We start from the raw sequence: 16,601 nt of genomic DNA, 5'->3' as shown, positions 1-16,601 counted from the left end.
TCACTTTAGCCCAGGAGTCTGAGACCAGCCTGGGCAACATAGTGAGACCTCGTCTCTACAAAAAATTAAAAAATTAGCCAGGTGTGGTGGTGAGCACCTGTAGTCCCAGCTACTTGGCAGGCCGAGGTGGGAAGATCCTTGAGCCCCTGAGTTTGAGGGTACAATGAGCTATGATCGTGCTACTGCACTATAGCCTGGGTGACAGAGCAAGACCCTGTCTGTACAAATAATAATAATAAAGAAAAGTAAAAGGGGATTGTCTTTAAAGAGTTCCTGTAGAGCTTGGTGGCTGGAGGAGAGTAGAGGGGAATTCCTAATTTTCATGATCCTTTTATTGCTTTCAGTTTTGTTTTTGTTTTTTAACCACGTGTGAGAAGTGGTTCTTTGTAGGAAAGAGGGGAGGGTGGATTCTCAGATCACATTACATACCCAGGCGTCCACTGATACCCACCTGCAAGGCTTTGGGAAGACAAGATCCAAGAGGGAGAAATAGTGAATCAAGCATGCGGATTGAAGCTCCAATTCTGCTGCTCCTAGGGGCATGACCTCTGCAGGTAATGAAAATGGGAAGAATAATAGTCTTACCTCTCAGGGTTGTTCTAAGGAAGCAAAGAAATTATAAAGTATTTCATAATGGCAAAACAATATTAAAAAGCAAGGTATTTATTAGCAAACATTTATTGAACATTTACTATACTCCAGGCACTGAATTAAAATGGTAATTATTTCAGTACTTTATTAATAATTCTTTTTTCCTCATCTAAATGAGTGTTTACAGCTGTTCATTACTATGGTTGTTTCTTGCTAAACATGAGTTGCCCTTGTATCTGTGTTCCTAACCTGTCCCCAGGCTCCCACCTACACCTGACTGGCCTTTGTTTATACTACATTAACTAGAATAGAATTGCTTGAGAGGCCCAGGGACCCGATTCAGCCTCCAGACATGTTTTATTTGCCCACAGATTGTTTAAATATTTTTGAGATGGTAGACAACGTTGGAAAAAAAAAAAGCAGATACTTTTAAAGTCCAGATTTTGAACTTTTCTAGAAAAATCAGAAGACCTGGCAACAATGTGCCTCAGGGCAGCAGACCACTGTAGCCAAGCAAGGCCAGCCTCTTTGGCCAGGCTGTGCACATTCTTTCTTCTGACATGATCCTCACCCATGCCGTGTATGCTCCTGCCTGTCCCTGTGGACAGCAGAGTTTCCCACACCTAGAATAATGCCAGGGATGGCTGTTCCCTACTTTCTTGGCTTACAAGTGAGTGTGGAAACAGGAGGGCTTCCCTATTCCTGTCAGCACAGTCAGGTCCTTGTTCAGGGACCAGGTCCAGGTCTAAGAGGAAGCAGGGGACGTGGCCAGGGCACACAAAAGACACAATGATTAAAGGGTTGGAAAACAGAACCTATGAGGTAAGTTTTAAGGAAATGGATTTTTTTCCTGGAAAAAAAGAGGATAAAGGATGACTCAATTGTCTTCTTTAAGTATATGGGGTAATTATGAAGAGAGTGATACCAGCTGCTCTCCACCCCCAAACACACTAGAGGAAATATGTGCGTCCTGTGGCAGGAGGCTTGCAGCTGAGCCATAAGGGACTTCACTAAGAATTTAGGTTGAGAGATGAGGTGCCTCCATCTGCCTCATCTGACCCTTATGGGGGTCAGGCTAGACCCTTCTGTCTGAAACTCAAAAAATAAACTGGGTAACTCCTTGAATTCTTTCCTGACTTTAATTCTTAATGCCTTCCTCTACCATATTCTCTTTTATTTCTGTAGGCTTATCAGAAGAAAGTTAGAAAAAGCTTTCCTGAATAAGAAAACAGGGCATGAATCACTTAAAATTCTCTTTAGCAACATCTATCCTTGATGTTACCACACTAAAAAATGTATGCGTACTCTTTCTAAACATGCAATTAGAACACATCTGGGAAAGTACTTCAGATTCTTTTCCCAAGTTAACTTTTTACCAGCCAAATTGCTATGGGTATAGTTTGCTCAACTGATGCTAGGAGAATAGTTCAGAGGACTTAATCAAGTGCAGTGCTTATGTAGATAAAAAAGATTGCCTACATTATCCAGTCTTAGTTGTTTTTACTTAGTTTAAAAGATTATGGCGAGTTTTCATGTCTGTTCCTGTTATGAATTCTGTGAGTCAATGCAGAGGAGCTGGAGGAATTTCCCAGATGTCACAACTACTGGATAGCATCCGGTACAGTAAATTAGAACACAGACTCTGGTTGATAAATAGTGATGGGACATTTAACACTTCAAAATAACAATCAACCTTTGTTGTGAGCCAACCAGGTGCTGAGTGCTTTTCATGTTAATCTTCATAATGACTCTGTAAGGTAGTTATCAATATTCTCATTTGACAGATCAGAACAGAGTCAGAAAGAGGAGTAACTTTCCAAGGCCACATGGACAGCAAGTGGTGACATCCAGATTCAAGTCTAAATCCAAATTCAAATTGCTTGACTCCAAAGTCTGTTATTCATTTATTATTTATTATTATTTTTTATTTTCAAGACGGAGTCTCACTCTGTCACCCAGGCTGGAGTGCAGTGGCATGATCTCGGTTCACTGCAGCCTCTGCCTCCCAGGTTCAAGCGATTCTCTTGCCTCCGCCTCCCAAGTAGCTGGAATTACAGGTGCCCACCACTACACCTGACTAATTTTTGTATCATTTAGTAGAGACGGGGTTTCACCATGTTAGCCAGGCTGGTCTTGAACTCCTGACCTCAGGTGATCCACCCACCTTGGCTTCCCAAAGTGTTGAGATTACAAGCATGAGCCGCCATGCCCCACCCATCTGTGTTGTTTTCATGTGACTACTTTGCTTCTTGTTTGTGGATTCACTTTGTTAGGGTGTGCCAGCCAAGGTGTCCAGCACAGAACCATACAATGGAAGGGGTAATTTGGGTCAGTCTCTCTCACAAGGAGAGCTCATGAGCTCCCAAGACAAATAAAGGTACTGGTTGACAAGTACATCACAATTAAACAGCCTCATTACCTTTCTGCACCTGCAGTTCCATTTCCTACCTTGTTCATGCAGTCATCTGTCGAAGTCTTTTGACATACAACCCTAAGTCCTCAGAGCTACAGTTTCTGACTTCCCACCAGTAAGCACAGTCCTTCCTCAAGACTATTTAAGTGGTCTGGCTCTAAGTATACTGTGTTCCTTGTGGAGTGGCCCATGCATCTTGTGCAGCAGCATTACCTGGACTACTGGCTAAAAATATGAATTCCTGAGCCTCACCATTGATCTACTGAATCAAAATCCCCAGGAGCACGTCTTATCCTTAACAAGTATCTCAAGTCTTTTTCACACACACTTAACTTTTAGAATTATTGCTCGTAAAGCAGTGGTTGTTAACCTCGGATGTACGTTGCAATCACCTGGGGAAACTACATCTGGGCTTCACCCCCAGAGATTCTGATTTGCCTGGGGTGTGGGCTGGGCATCATATTAAGAACTTTCCAAGTGATCTTAACATACAGCCAAGACTAGCATCACTATCTTAGATCCAGAACACTGCTTCTCAAACTTGGCGTGTGCATCAGAATCATCTGGAGGTCTTGTTAAAGCACAGGTTGCTGGGCCCACTCCCAGAGTTTCTGATTCAGCAGGTCTTAGGTAGGACCTGAGACTCTTTATGTCTAACAAAGTTCCCAGGTGATGCTGATGATACAATTTTAGGAACCTACACTTTAAGAACCATTGGTTTAGAGACTCAGTAATAGTATGCACCACTGTTAAATTTTAAATAATTAAGGAAAAATCTTGTTGCTTTTAGGAACCACACTTTAAGAACCATTGGTTTAGAGACTCAATAATAGTATACACCACTGCTAAATTTTAAATAATTAAGGAAAAATCTTGTTGCTTTGAAGACGTCAGGGATATTTTTTAACTTCCCGCCCTAATTTAAATAATTTTGCACATTTTGAGCCCACTGTAGACTAGATCAAGTCATCCTTGTTAATAGAAGAATTATTAACCTCTTTTTCCTAGAGGAGATTTAGATTTAGATTCAAGGGAGTGAAATTAGTATTTAATTGGAATAAATAATTGTGCTTCTTGGGCAAATTGCCCCTGGCAAAGCTGGAAGGAATCTGAAAAGTGGAGATCCATGAAAGTCACTTCCAATATGTGCAATAAAACGGTATGCAAAATAATATATCTTTGCATAAGCACCTGAATAAATCTTGGCCTTGTCATTTTTAGCACTGTTTCCATTCCTGCTATTGCCAGAGATGGTGAGTACAGTGATTGATTCCTTTGGGACTAGGAATCACCGGGAGAGGCAGGGTCACTGTGAATGGTCATGCAGCATGCACACTGTACAACACCATGGGCATCATTCACAGACTTCAGTGGGAATTGCACCCTCTGGAGCTGTGCTACATGGCTTACCTGGGAGAGGGCTATATTTCTTCTGGAGTTATAGAACTCTTAACCTCTCTCTAGGAACCAGGGCCTAGAAAGCATTATAACGCATGTCCAGAGGTCAAAGTTCAGTCCACTGTTGGTTCAGTCCACCGTTGGTTCAGTCCACCACACCTGCTTCCCCCATTTCCAGGTGCTGGCTCTGGATGACCCCCTGGGGAGGTGTATTAGTCTGTTTTCATGCTGCTGATAAAGACATACCTGAGACTGGGTAATTTATAAAGAAAAAGAGGTTTAATGGACCGACAGTTCCACGTGGTTGGGGAGGCCTCACAATCATGGTGGAAGGCTTACGTGGCAGCATACAAGACAGAATGAGAGCCAGGTGAAACGGGAAACCCTTTATAAAATCATCAGATCTCATGAGACTTATTTACTACCACAAGAACAGTATGGGGGAAATCACCCTCATGATTCAATTATCTTCCACTGGGTTCCTCCCCCAACACATGGGAATTATGGGAGCTACAATTCAAGATGAGATTTAGATGGGGACACAGCTGAACCATATCAGGAGGAATGGGGAGAACAAGAAATTCCCATGGTGTCTGTTCACATACACAAAGAGACATGAAAAATCTTGTTGGGTGAACCCTGATAGCAGCTTTGAGGGCTAGGGGAGGGACAGACAGGGGGTCTTTGTGTAGGGTGTAGGTCTTGCTCTTCAGTTGGATCTTGCTCTTCAGCCAGATTCCTTTATTCCTTACATCTTTACCTTTACACAGCCCTCTATTTTTTTTATGTCCCCGGTACCCACTCTACAGCAACCACATACAACATATTTTTTGGATAACTTCCTATTTTAAATATTCTTATCTGAGTCCCAAGGTCTGTCTGGTTTCAGCTCTGGACATGGGGTCATTCTTGAGTGCAGTCTCAAGTTCAATCAGGACATCTTTATCTCAACTCCCCCCTCAGGCAGTCACTCCTTCTAGAACTGGCATGAGCATCCTCCATCTCCTCGTGTGGAAGTAGGTCTGTGGCTGAGGTTCTAAGCTAGGAGGTGGGGGAGCCATGCCAGTCAGAATATTTATGTGAATAAGCCATTGGTTTTTATGTAAATCTTTCAGACAACAAGAATGAAATTTCAGAGGTGGATTGATCCATCTGGGCATTTCATCTCAAACCTGTTATTATGGACTAAATTTTTGTGTCCCTCCCCAAATTCATATGTTGATGCCCTAATCACCAGTGTGGCTGTATTTTGAGATGGAGCCTCTAAAGAAGTAATTAAGGTTAAATGAGGTCTTAAGTATGGGTCCCTGATCCAACAGGATTTGTGTCCTTATAAAAAGAGATACCAGACAGGTCTCTCTTGCTTCACCATGTGAGGACATGGTAAGAAAGAGGACAACTGAATGCCAGGAAGAGAGCTCTCACCAGGAACTGAATCAGTCAAAACCTTGATCTAGGACTTCGAGCCTCCTGAACTGCAAGTAAATGAATTTCTGTTGTTTAGGCCACCCAGTCTGTGGCATTTTGCTATGCCAGCCCAAGCAAACTAATACACCCGTCTTTTCCCTTCTTGCCCCATGTCAACCCAAGCTCCTCCACAGCTGGAGCTGGATCAGGTCAAGATAAGTCCCTCATGGTACTCACCATAGCTTCTCCCCACCTCCACCACTAGCTTATAGCACCTGAGGCAGGGACTGGGTCTCAGCCACTCTCATCATGCCCCAGTGCTGAGTAGGCTCTTCGCCTGCAGTCGTGAGTGAGTGCACAGTGATGGCGCATGGCTGTAGAGGGTGCAGCAGGGGAGCCCCGTGCTATTCTTGTTACTTCAACTTTTACTTGTTTAAAATATTTGTGCAAATTTATGGAGTACATAAAAATTGTTTTACATGTGTATAATTTTAGTGATCAAGTCAGGGTATTTAGGGTGTCCATCCCCTTTTACTTTTAATGCTACATTAAGAAAGCATCTACTCTCACTGCTAAAACATCATGTGAATTCATTGAGGCAAGGAATGGCTAAGATGCCAGAGCAAAACGGAGTGAACACAGATTATTATGTCAAATGTAGAAGACAAAGAACTTTGCATCATCTGCCCCAGCTCAGGCACCTGTCTCCTCATGCTTGGCTGGGATTGGCAGACTCTTACTATGGTGGACAGCCTGAGATGCAGGAGATGGTTGTGGGGCGGGAGGGCCAGGGAGCCACTTTCTTCTCAGAAGGCTGGAAATCCTACATCAGGAGTCCCTGACATTTAACTAGAATGATCTACCCATCCTTAGCAGGAAGATACTCAAAATATCTGCCACCTGGTAAGGTAGTTGTACACAACCCATGCAGCTGTATTAGTTTATAACAGCTGCTTATCAGCTCTGCAGTGAGCTCAACATTATTTCCAATTTTCCCATTTGCTTCAGACACAAAAGCCACATTCGTGGGCACAGCTAGATCAGGGCAGTTCAAATCCAGCCTGTGCAATTCATCAAAGGACTATGAGTGCCATCATGAGAGTTACCCAGAGAACTAACTCACTGAAGAAGATGGGGGCAAAAGACCCAGCTCTAAATCGGATACATGTTTAACTAATGCAAATGTTGCTTCTGATTTTAAACCAAATATTGGGGAACCAAAGAAATAATGCCCATGGCCGGGCGCGGTGGCTCACGCCTGTAATCCCAGCACTTTGGGAGGCCGAGGCGGGCGGATCACGAGGTCAGGAGATCGAGACCATCCTGGCCAACACGGTGAAACCCCGTCTCTACTAAAAATAGAAAAAATTAGCTGGCCGTGGTGGTGGGCGCCTGTAGTCCCAGCTACTCGGGAGGCTGAGGCAGGAGAATGGCATGACCTGGGAGGCGGAGCTTGCAGTGAGCCGAGATCGTGCCACTGCACTCCAGCCTGGGTGACAGAGCAAGACTCCGTCTCAAAAAAAAAAAAAAAAAGAAATAATGCCCATAGCAATCCTTGCCAAACACAAATATATCAAACACACAAATTGACATCTTATTTTTCATGAATACCTTCTTCACTCCAAGCCTTCAAACATTGCAAGGAATCAATTTAGAGAGATATAGGGAATACTCCAAATAGAAGGTTTTGTTTATACTCTAGGAGTTATGTAATGTAATGTGAAAAAATTATTTCTAGTAAGTCCTGGCAGAAATTGTGTAAGCTGAGAAACAGTGATAAAGGAAGTGGATGTAACTGAATGTAAGGATCCAATCCAAATTGTTCAGGCCATATATAATTCCTGCACATGCTGGAAGCACATATTTTGAGAGGAAACTTTGGAATGCATTGGCATGATATGGCAAAGTAGAATTGCTTGAATTCTGCTACAGGATTTTATATAGAAGTATTCATTTCAGCCACAGTAGTACCTCAGTTATTCAAATGCTGTTTATGTAGCAAATGTATTCAGAACCCAGAGAATCTGGAAAAAAAATTGAAGGCCTTTTAATGATTAAACTATGTAAGTCCGTGCACTAAATGCCATTCATTTTACTTCCTAGAAGAAATCCACATTACTCAAAATCCCTACATAATTTTCTTTTCTTTTCTTTTTTTTTTTTTGAAACGGAGTCTCGCTCTGTCTCCCTGGCTGGAGTGCATTGGCGCGATCTGGGCTCACTGCAAGCTCTGCCTCCTGGGTCCACGCCATTCTCCTGCCTCAGCCTCCCAAGTAGCTGGGACTACAGGCGCCCGCCACCACGCCCAGCTAATTTTTTCTATTTTTTAGTAGAGACAGGGTTTCACCGTGTTAGCCAGGATGGTCTCGATCTCCTGACCTCGTGATCCACCCGCCTCGGCCTCCCAAAGTGCTGGGATTACATGCGTGAGCCACTGCGCCTGGCCCATAATTTTCTAATAGGTTTGGATGTTTGATATTGGAATATGGCAGAGGCTGCTAATGGTTAACCCCAACAGCCCTTCTTCTATTTTTACTTGTTATCAGAAACTCAATTTTATTCAAGGAACTCATGTACTCAGATAGAAACTACGTTTCTCAGTATTCTTAAAACTGTAAGTGTGACAAACTTTTGAGCAATGGAGTACAAGCAGAAATGTTGTTGTAAAGGAAGTCTAGGTTGTACCCCACCATGGTGGGACCCAGCCCTCTGCGTTCCTGCCTTCCTGCCTTCCAGTCTGCTGCCCAGAACTCTGGTCTGTTGTCTCTAGGAGCCATCTTGGACACATGAGTTACACCCTGTGGATGTTTCAGCAGAGAGCTAAAGGAGCCTGAATGCCTATGAAATTCAAGATGTGCCATACTGGTCTTGTGCTGCATATCTCTGGAATTCTCATGCATGGCACATAAATAAGTTTCTTTTTTTTTGTTTTAGCCACTGTTAGTTTATTCTAAATGTTTACTTGTGCATACAAGTTTATCTTAATAAATATGCTCAACATAAATAAAAAATAGTAAATTGTTAGCTTTCTGGTTACTAGAAACAGATAATATGTGGGAGGAAGGATGTCTGACATCCTTAATAATGAAGGAGACATTAAATAAAACAAAACCCCCAAACAGCAAAACCTATAAATAAGTTTTCATGGAAACACTTTTAAAGGATAGCATTCTGTTATTCCTATTAAGGCAAATTGTCCTACAACTCTCTCGTAGGCAATGAAGGCATCAATACATAACAGAAAATCAGAATCACCTGAATTAATAATCATGGCTCGGAGCCATCAAGAAAAAAGCAAGTTATGTTTGGTTTAAGAGAGTTCATAGAAATAGTTTAAGTCAAAATATCTTATTTAAAAAAAAATTTTTTTCCTAATGAGCAAACAAAAAGAGCATACTTTCTGGAAATCCTATAATATGAAATAGCACTTTTTTCAGTTTTTAAAATAAATGTGTTTTCACTGTACATATATGGTTTTGTTTGTTTGGACATTGTGCTGATTTTATGTAAACATTATTTTCTTAAAATATTTTTCCACTTTAATAATTTTATTTTGGTCTGCATTCCAATTAGACATACATTTTTTCCACAAAAAAATTAAAATGAAATAAAACCAAAATGATAAGAGAACATAAAAATCTCAAATAATAGGCTTGAGCTTTGGAGACAACAAAATAAAACAGTTATGCCTTTCTTACTCCTTTTGGTTACTGGAGAGTTTTAGTTCTTTTATTCAAATTGTGTGAAAGTCTCACCTGAGTAAAGGTTTGCACAGATGAGCGGAGAAAGGGTCATCTCTTTCTGGCAAGGATCAGAAGTCAGCCTAAAGGCAATTTGATCTTTAAGCCAAACCCGGATACAGGAGAAACCTATGACAAGTGGGAAATCTACTGAGAACTTGCTGGCTGTTTGCCATTCTCCAAACAAGACTAAAGATGGCAGGAGCATGAACAATGGAAGCAAAAGATTAAAGAACAAAAACATTTGAATAAAATTCCTTCATACTATCTTCATTCATGCAAAACAACAGGAACCCTTCCCTCTAATGCTTTAAGACCTTTCATAAGATAGACGCCATCACCACCTACTCTCTTGCAATCCTCCAATTTCCAGTATTCTTCAGGTCTTTTATCAATTATCATAATTTTTGCCCACTAAAGTTATTAGCTCCATAAAGCAAAGGACTGTGTCTCTGTCAGTCACATTTATATATACCCATGACTTGCCTAGTACAGGGCCTGGCAAACAGTAGACACTCATTTGGACATTGGATGGATAGATAAATGGAAGAAAGAAAGAAGGAAGGGAGGGAAGGAGGGAAGGAGAAAGGAAGAAAGGAATTTGGAGGAGGGTATGATTAGGCATATAATAGGCAAAGGAAATTTAACCAAAAAGTTATCTTTATCTCTTACTCTCTTCAACCTAACTTTTATTCTCTGAAAACATTGGGGTTCATTGGGAAGAAAAGGAGAGAAAATGTAAAGAGGAAATAGCAGAAAACTGTAATGAGATGTAAATGAAGCTATGGAGAAGGTTGACCAAATTACGTTCTCTAATCTTCATCCCTACACACACACATACACATACACACACACACACCCTTCTAATATATATATAGCTGTCCAACATGGGCCAGACATTGTCCCCTAAGAAGAGTTACTCTGAATAGACTGTGTGAATTAGCTAATAGTCAATAATATGCAAACTTCAGACAATAAGCCCACTGAAGGGACTTTCCTGTGTGGTAGGGCAAGGCCCAGAGACCACACTTGAGGTGAATGAATTTGCATTATGCTTCACTTTCCCTCGAACTCTTTGGTGCTCTGGTTGAAGAGTAATAACAAGCCTACAGCCTGGACAAGAAAAGCAGAAAAAGGAGGTAAAGAGGCCCAGCTTATCCAGAAACTGAGCAATACACCTGTAAGAACATTGAGTAAACCACAACTTTGCAACTCATTTCCTTAACTAGGAACATGAAGTTCAACAAAAAGCCACAGAAAGAGATGAACAGAAGAATGATGCAACGTGCGATAGACATTACGGCTGCTTACTGGTGTTTCTTGTTCTCTTCTTCTAGGCTCAAGGAAGACTGCTTCCTCCCCCATCTACTGAAGTTAGGTGTGGTCATATGATTTTTTTCATGTCAATAAAATGTGAGTGGAAGTGACAGGGATCACTTCCAGGTGAAACTTTTAAAAACTAGTGAGAGATTCTCCATGATCCTTTTCCCTTCTGCCACCATGATCAACAGTATTCCAAATGATGGTGCATTCACCACTCTGGGTCCTGGAGTGAGGATGATATGCAGTGGGAGTTAGCTAACTACAGCCTGTGGTCACCTGTTTTTGTAAATAAAGCTTCATTGGAACATAGCTATACCCATTTGTCTATGCATACTTTGAAATGACAATGGCAAAACTGAGTTGTTACAACAGGGACCATATAGCCTAAAAGCCTAAAGTATTCACTAAGTGGCCTTTTAAGAAAACATTTGCAGATTCCTCTTATAGACCCTGATCCCCCACCCCCACTTACTTCAAGGGGATATGTAGGTTGAAGGGGAAGACAAGCCTTTGTTACTCTATACCAACAAAAATTGGGGGCTTTTTGGTTACTTGTATAAAACTTAGGTTATTCTGACTGATACAAAACTCCTTAAAAATCACTTAATTTGTATGCATGCTATTAATATAAATATTCTTCAAGAACTAGTGAAAACAACTAGGATAGTACTAAACACAGAGCAAGTTCTTGGGTAGTAAGTTTTCCTTTTCTTGGTTTGCTATCATCATAGATGAGGGGTGCAGAGCACAGGTGCGATCAGGAATGGGCTATGTGGCAGCTCCCTCAGAATGCATTGCCACTGCTACTATAGCAGTAGCTTTTCAACAATTTTAAAAGAAAAGATATTGACATGGCAGTTATTAAGATGGTTCACACCTGTAATCTCAGCACTTTGGGAGGCCGAGGCGGGTGGATCATGAGGTCAGGAGATCGAGACCATCTTGGCTAACACGGTGAAACCCTGTCTCTACTAAAAATACAAAAAATTAGACAGGCATGGTGGTGGGTGCCTATAGTCCCAGCTATTCAGGAGGCTGAGGCAGGAGAATGGCTTGAACCCGGGAGGCAGAGCTTGCAGTGAGCCAAGATCGCGCCACTGCACTCCAGCCTGGGCGACAGAGTGAGACTCCATCTCAAAAAAAAAAAAAAAAAAGATGGTTAAAAGACATTAGAAGAGGCTAAGTGAAAGCAAACATGGGTCTGTTCCACACAGGATGGAAATGTCAATTGTCAGAACACGAGGAGTTTAGACAAAGGAGGCAAAGAGTGATCCTTTTTTTATGATTGCTTCTGTGATGCTGAAGCCCAGCTGTGCATTTGAAGCAGAGGTGAAAAAAAACTGAACTTAACTGGCTTCAGTAATAAAAATGATTTTTGAATCATTATGTAATGATTCAGTAATGAAAATGAAGTTTCAAATGATGTAAATAATTTTTTTTAATTCTGGAAGGAAGAAAGCTAAGAAGATATTTGCTGAGTGTTTAATAATAATACCAACACTTTAATGCTGTTATAAAGTTCCAAGCACTCTTCTGAGCACTTGACATATTTTAGCCCTTATTATAATCCTAACCCTATAAATTAGGTATTATCATTTTCCCCAGTTTACTGATAAAGGGGTGAAGCACAGAGAAACTAAGTAGCTGGCCCAAAGTCAGCAATTAAAAGAGGTAGAGCAGGGTTCAAATGCAGCCATTCTGAGTCTAGTGCAATGTCTCTTGACCACCTTGCGCCATTGAATGTTCACAGGTGTTACCACTAGAATTGGGACACAGTATGAAGGCAAAGACTCATGGCTAGGCTGCTGTGTTATCTACGGTACTTTTGGCTCTAAGTATCAGAAAACCCAATTCAAACTGGCTTAAACAATGAGAAAATGTATTATTTCATGGAACAGAAGCCCAGAGGAAGGACAGCTACAAAATTGGTTGAATCAGTGATTTATTGATGTCATAAAGGACCCAGGTTCTTTTTTGCCTTTTGATTCTGTTATCCACAGCATTGACTTCACCTAAGGCTAGTTGCCCTATGGTCAATAATAGCAACCAGAAACAAGGGGCACATATGTTCTTCTTTGTTGCTACCCAGCCAGAAAGAGAAATGCCCCTATCCTCTTCCATTCTTTCTGAGCCAAATCAGGTCACGTGTTCATGCCTGGAGGGTGGAGGGGAAGGAAACCAGAGCAATGTCACATGTTGTTCGTCTTAGAAAAAAACAAGATTCCTAGAGTTGGAGAAAGGGTAAATTTCTCCTGAGTCAATCCTACTTCTAACTAAGGGATTTAATAATTGAATAAAGTCAGCCTTTGGTTAGCAAGGAGGATGAAGTTTGATGGGAAAACAATGGACAGTGTCCACTATTGGCAGGTATTCAGCTGAAGCATGATCACATCTGCCAACTTGGTTATTTGTGCTACCTTTTTCCTGGGGTCCTTCCACAGAGACAATGTATTGAGATGGTAAAATTCATACTCTCCATTGCATCATGAATTTCAATATTAATTCTGAAATCTGTTCATGAGCAAGTTGTTTCAAATCTTGAGAGACTAGATATACAAAAGGACAATGGCCAGACCACACATAGAAAATAAAATTCTGACCAACAACCCGAGGAAACCAGTCCAGAAAGTCAGTCTACTATCTACAGTAACCAGTTCAGGAAGTCAGACTACTATGTCTAGCAGGCAGTCCATGAAATAAACAATAACTCCCATTGGCCCAAAATGGCCAGGGTTTGATTAATAACTGACAACTTCCACATTTTTGCCCCTCACCCATCCCGGCTTTCAACTTAGGACCAACTAGAGAAAGCCAACTATGTACATCTGAACAATCACATAGGATGCCCCACTTCTAGTTGTCTCAACTACAGCTTCCCCATGCCAACAGCCTCCAGCTGGGGCACACCTGAAGCCTTCCCTTTTTTCTGCTATAAAGCTTCCCCGCTCCTCTGCCTGCTAGAATCTCTGCTCAGTGCAAGTGATGGTGGGTGGCCAACTTCCTCACTGTAGCAAGTTCTCAGTAAACAGTCTTTGCTTGTTATCATTTGGGTGATCTTCATTTATTTCCACATTTTCTGAGCTTCAGTTTCTTCATCTGTAAAAGTAGGGATAATAATAATACCAGCTTCGGAGGGATTTGTAAGGATTAAATGAAATGAGATTATGTATTAAAGCCCTTAGCATGTTCATCGTTATGGACTGAAAATTATCTCTTGAGAAATAATTGCTCATTTGACTGGTGGACATATTTATTGGGGGCAAAGAAACTCTGCAGGTATCACCATAGGGCATGATTCACAAAGCGAAATAAATACTATGTGGTATAAGCAGAAAGGCCTAGGGTCACACAGCTGTTTTCCTGTATGAGCAAGGAGCTCTTTTGTACACTTTGCCTGAAGTGCTCCGTAATGAGTGGGTCCTTCACTGGCCTCTATGCATGTTGCTTAGGGCAATGAACCTGGCCTGGATTGTGATAAGTCAAAAATGCACAGAAACTGTTGACAGCTTCCAGTGCCAGCACTGTATCTTGTACATAGTAGGTAGATAGTATATATTTATTAGGTGACTGACAGAATAAACATATGCTATTTACCACTGCTAAAAACCTGAGAATATGCCAGGTGTGGTGGTTCACGTCTATAGTGCTAGCTACTTGGGAAGCCAGGGTGGGAGAAATGATTGAGCCCAGAAGTTTGAGGTCAGCCTGGGCAACATAGCAAGACTTTGTCCCTAAAAATTTTTTTTTAGTTTCAATTAAAAAAAATTTGAGAATAGATTTGCTATTGCATGTGGAAACTATTTTCATGTAGTCTAAGAAGCTAAAATTTCAAGGATCTGTGATGAAAATAGGTGCTTTGGTCTTCACAAATATTTCAAACTACAAAAATTAGAATTGATTACTACAACTGAAAGAAGGACAAGAAGAAATATGATTAAAATATAATGAGGAAGAGGAAGACATGAAGTGGGAGAGAGAGAGAGAGACAGAATGAGAATGAGATTTTTTTTCCCATGGGAAGTAAGAGGCTGCTGTGGGAGACATCAGAGGACAGAATGGGAAAAATGTCTTACGGAGCAGGAGAAAGTGGTGATTCATTTTCTTAAGATTAATTAAGAACATTTAAAGTATTTTCTTGTTTGTTTGTTTATTTATTTATTGAGATGGAGTCTTGCTCTGTCGCCCGGGCTGGAGTACAGTTGCACGATCTCGGCTCACTGCAACCTCCACCTCTCAGGTTCAAGTGATTCTCCTTGCCTCAGCCTCACAAGTAGCTGGGATTACAGGCGCCCGCCACCACGCCTGGCTAATTTTTTTGTATTTTTAGTAGAGATGAGGTTTCACTATGTTGGCCTGGCTGGTCTCAAACTCCTGACCTTGTGATCTGCCCGCCTTAGCCTCCCAAAGTGCTGGGATTACAGGCATGAACCACCGTACCAAGCCATTTTAAGTGTTTATTGTGTATACCCATCTGTGTTGTAGATTATTCTGATTAAAAAGAGTTTAGTATCTAAGAGAAAGGTAAAGGTGGAAAGAGTGAAGGTGAAAGTAACTGTGGTTGGGGAGAATTCCAGACTAGAGTCAGTTTATCCTCCAAACACTGCTCCTAATGATCAAAGAATATGAGAAGCCATCTGATCATACTGATTCAGAGAAAATACAGTGAAGTACCTGCCTGACACAAGGTGAGTCAGGGCTACTCCTCACGAAAATGATTTACGGGATTCCTCTGGTTCATAATGACCTCTCAGCATGAAAAACCTAAGAGGCATCCCACTCAGACACCAGTCTGAGCACATGCAAACACATAAGCACCCGGGAGTTGGAGTGGGGGAAATAGTACTTTGAAGGTGATAATTGTAGTCTCGGGTGCAATAGTCTGAATGTCATGTCCCTCCAAAATTCATATGTTGACATCCTAACTCCCAGTGTGATGGTATTAAGAGGTGAAGCCTGGGGGAGGCAATTAGTTTACAAGAATATAGCCCTCCTGAATGGGATTAGTGCTGTTATCCAAGAGACTCAAGTGCCATTATCCAAGAGAACGATAGCTTATTCACCCCTTCTGCCCTGTGAGGTTACAGCAAAAAGCAGCTGTCTGTGAGCCAGGAAGAGGCCCCTCACCAGACACCAAATCTGCTGGTGCCTTGATCTTGGTCTTCCCAGCCTTCTCAGCTTCAGAGCTTTGAGAAATAAATTTGTGTTGTTTACGAGCCACCCGGTTTATGGTATTTTGTTATAGCAGCCGGAACAGACTAAGACATCTGGCAAACACTGAAAGCTCAAAGACTAAAAATTAGTCTTTGATTATCTGTCACAGAAGATAGTAGGGAATCAAAATAGCCCTGTTTCCTTTAAGTGATAAAACAGCAAGAGACTATTGGGAGGCAGAGACTTCACTACAATCTCCTGCTGCATGCCTTAAACAAGAGTGATTTTTTAAAAAGCTCAGGCCTGATGTTTCAACAATTGCCAGACAGATGTTGGCTGTAAGGGCCAGGGTCTATGCTCACTCACTGCTTCTCCATTTGGACCCATTACCTGAATAACTCCACTTCTCTTCTTTCATGACAGTAACTCCTCATTCTCCACCTCTCCATGGGAAGTAGATGCTGTGGCAAAAGGCTGTTGACATCCAGAAATAGACCCACACAAATTTATTTAACTGATTTTTGATAAAGGTGCAAAGTAATTTAATGGAGGTAACTTCTGAACAAATGCTGCTGGAG

This window comes from Nomascus leucogenys, chromosome 22a (genome assembly GCF_006542625.1).
Source record: "Nomascus leucogenys isolate Asia chromosome 22a, Asia_NLE_v1, whole genome shotgun sequence".
In the NCBI taxonomy this organism is placed as follows: domain Eukaryota; kingdom Metazoa; phylum Chordata; class Mammalia; order Primates; family Hylobatidae; genus Nomascus; species Nomascus leucogenys.
Note: the sequence above shows the minus strand (reverse complement) of the source record.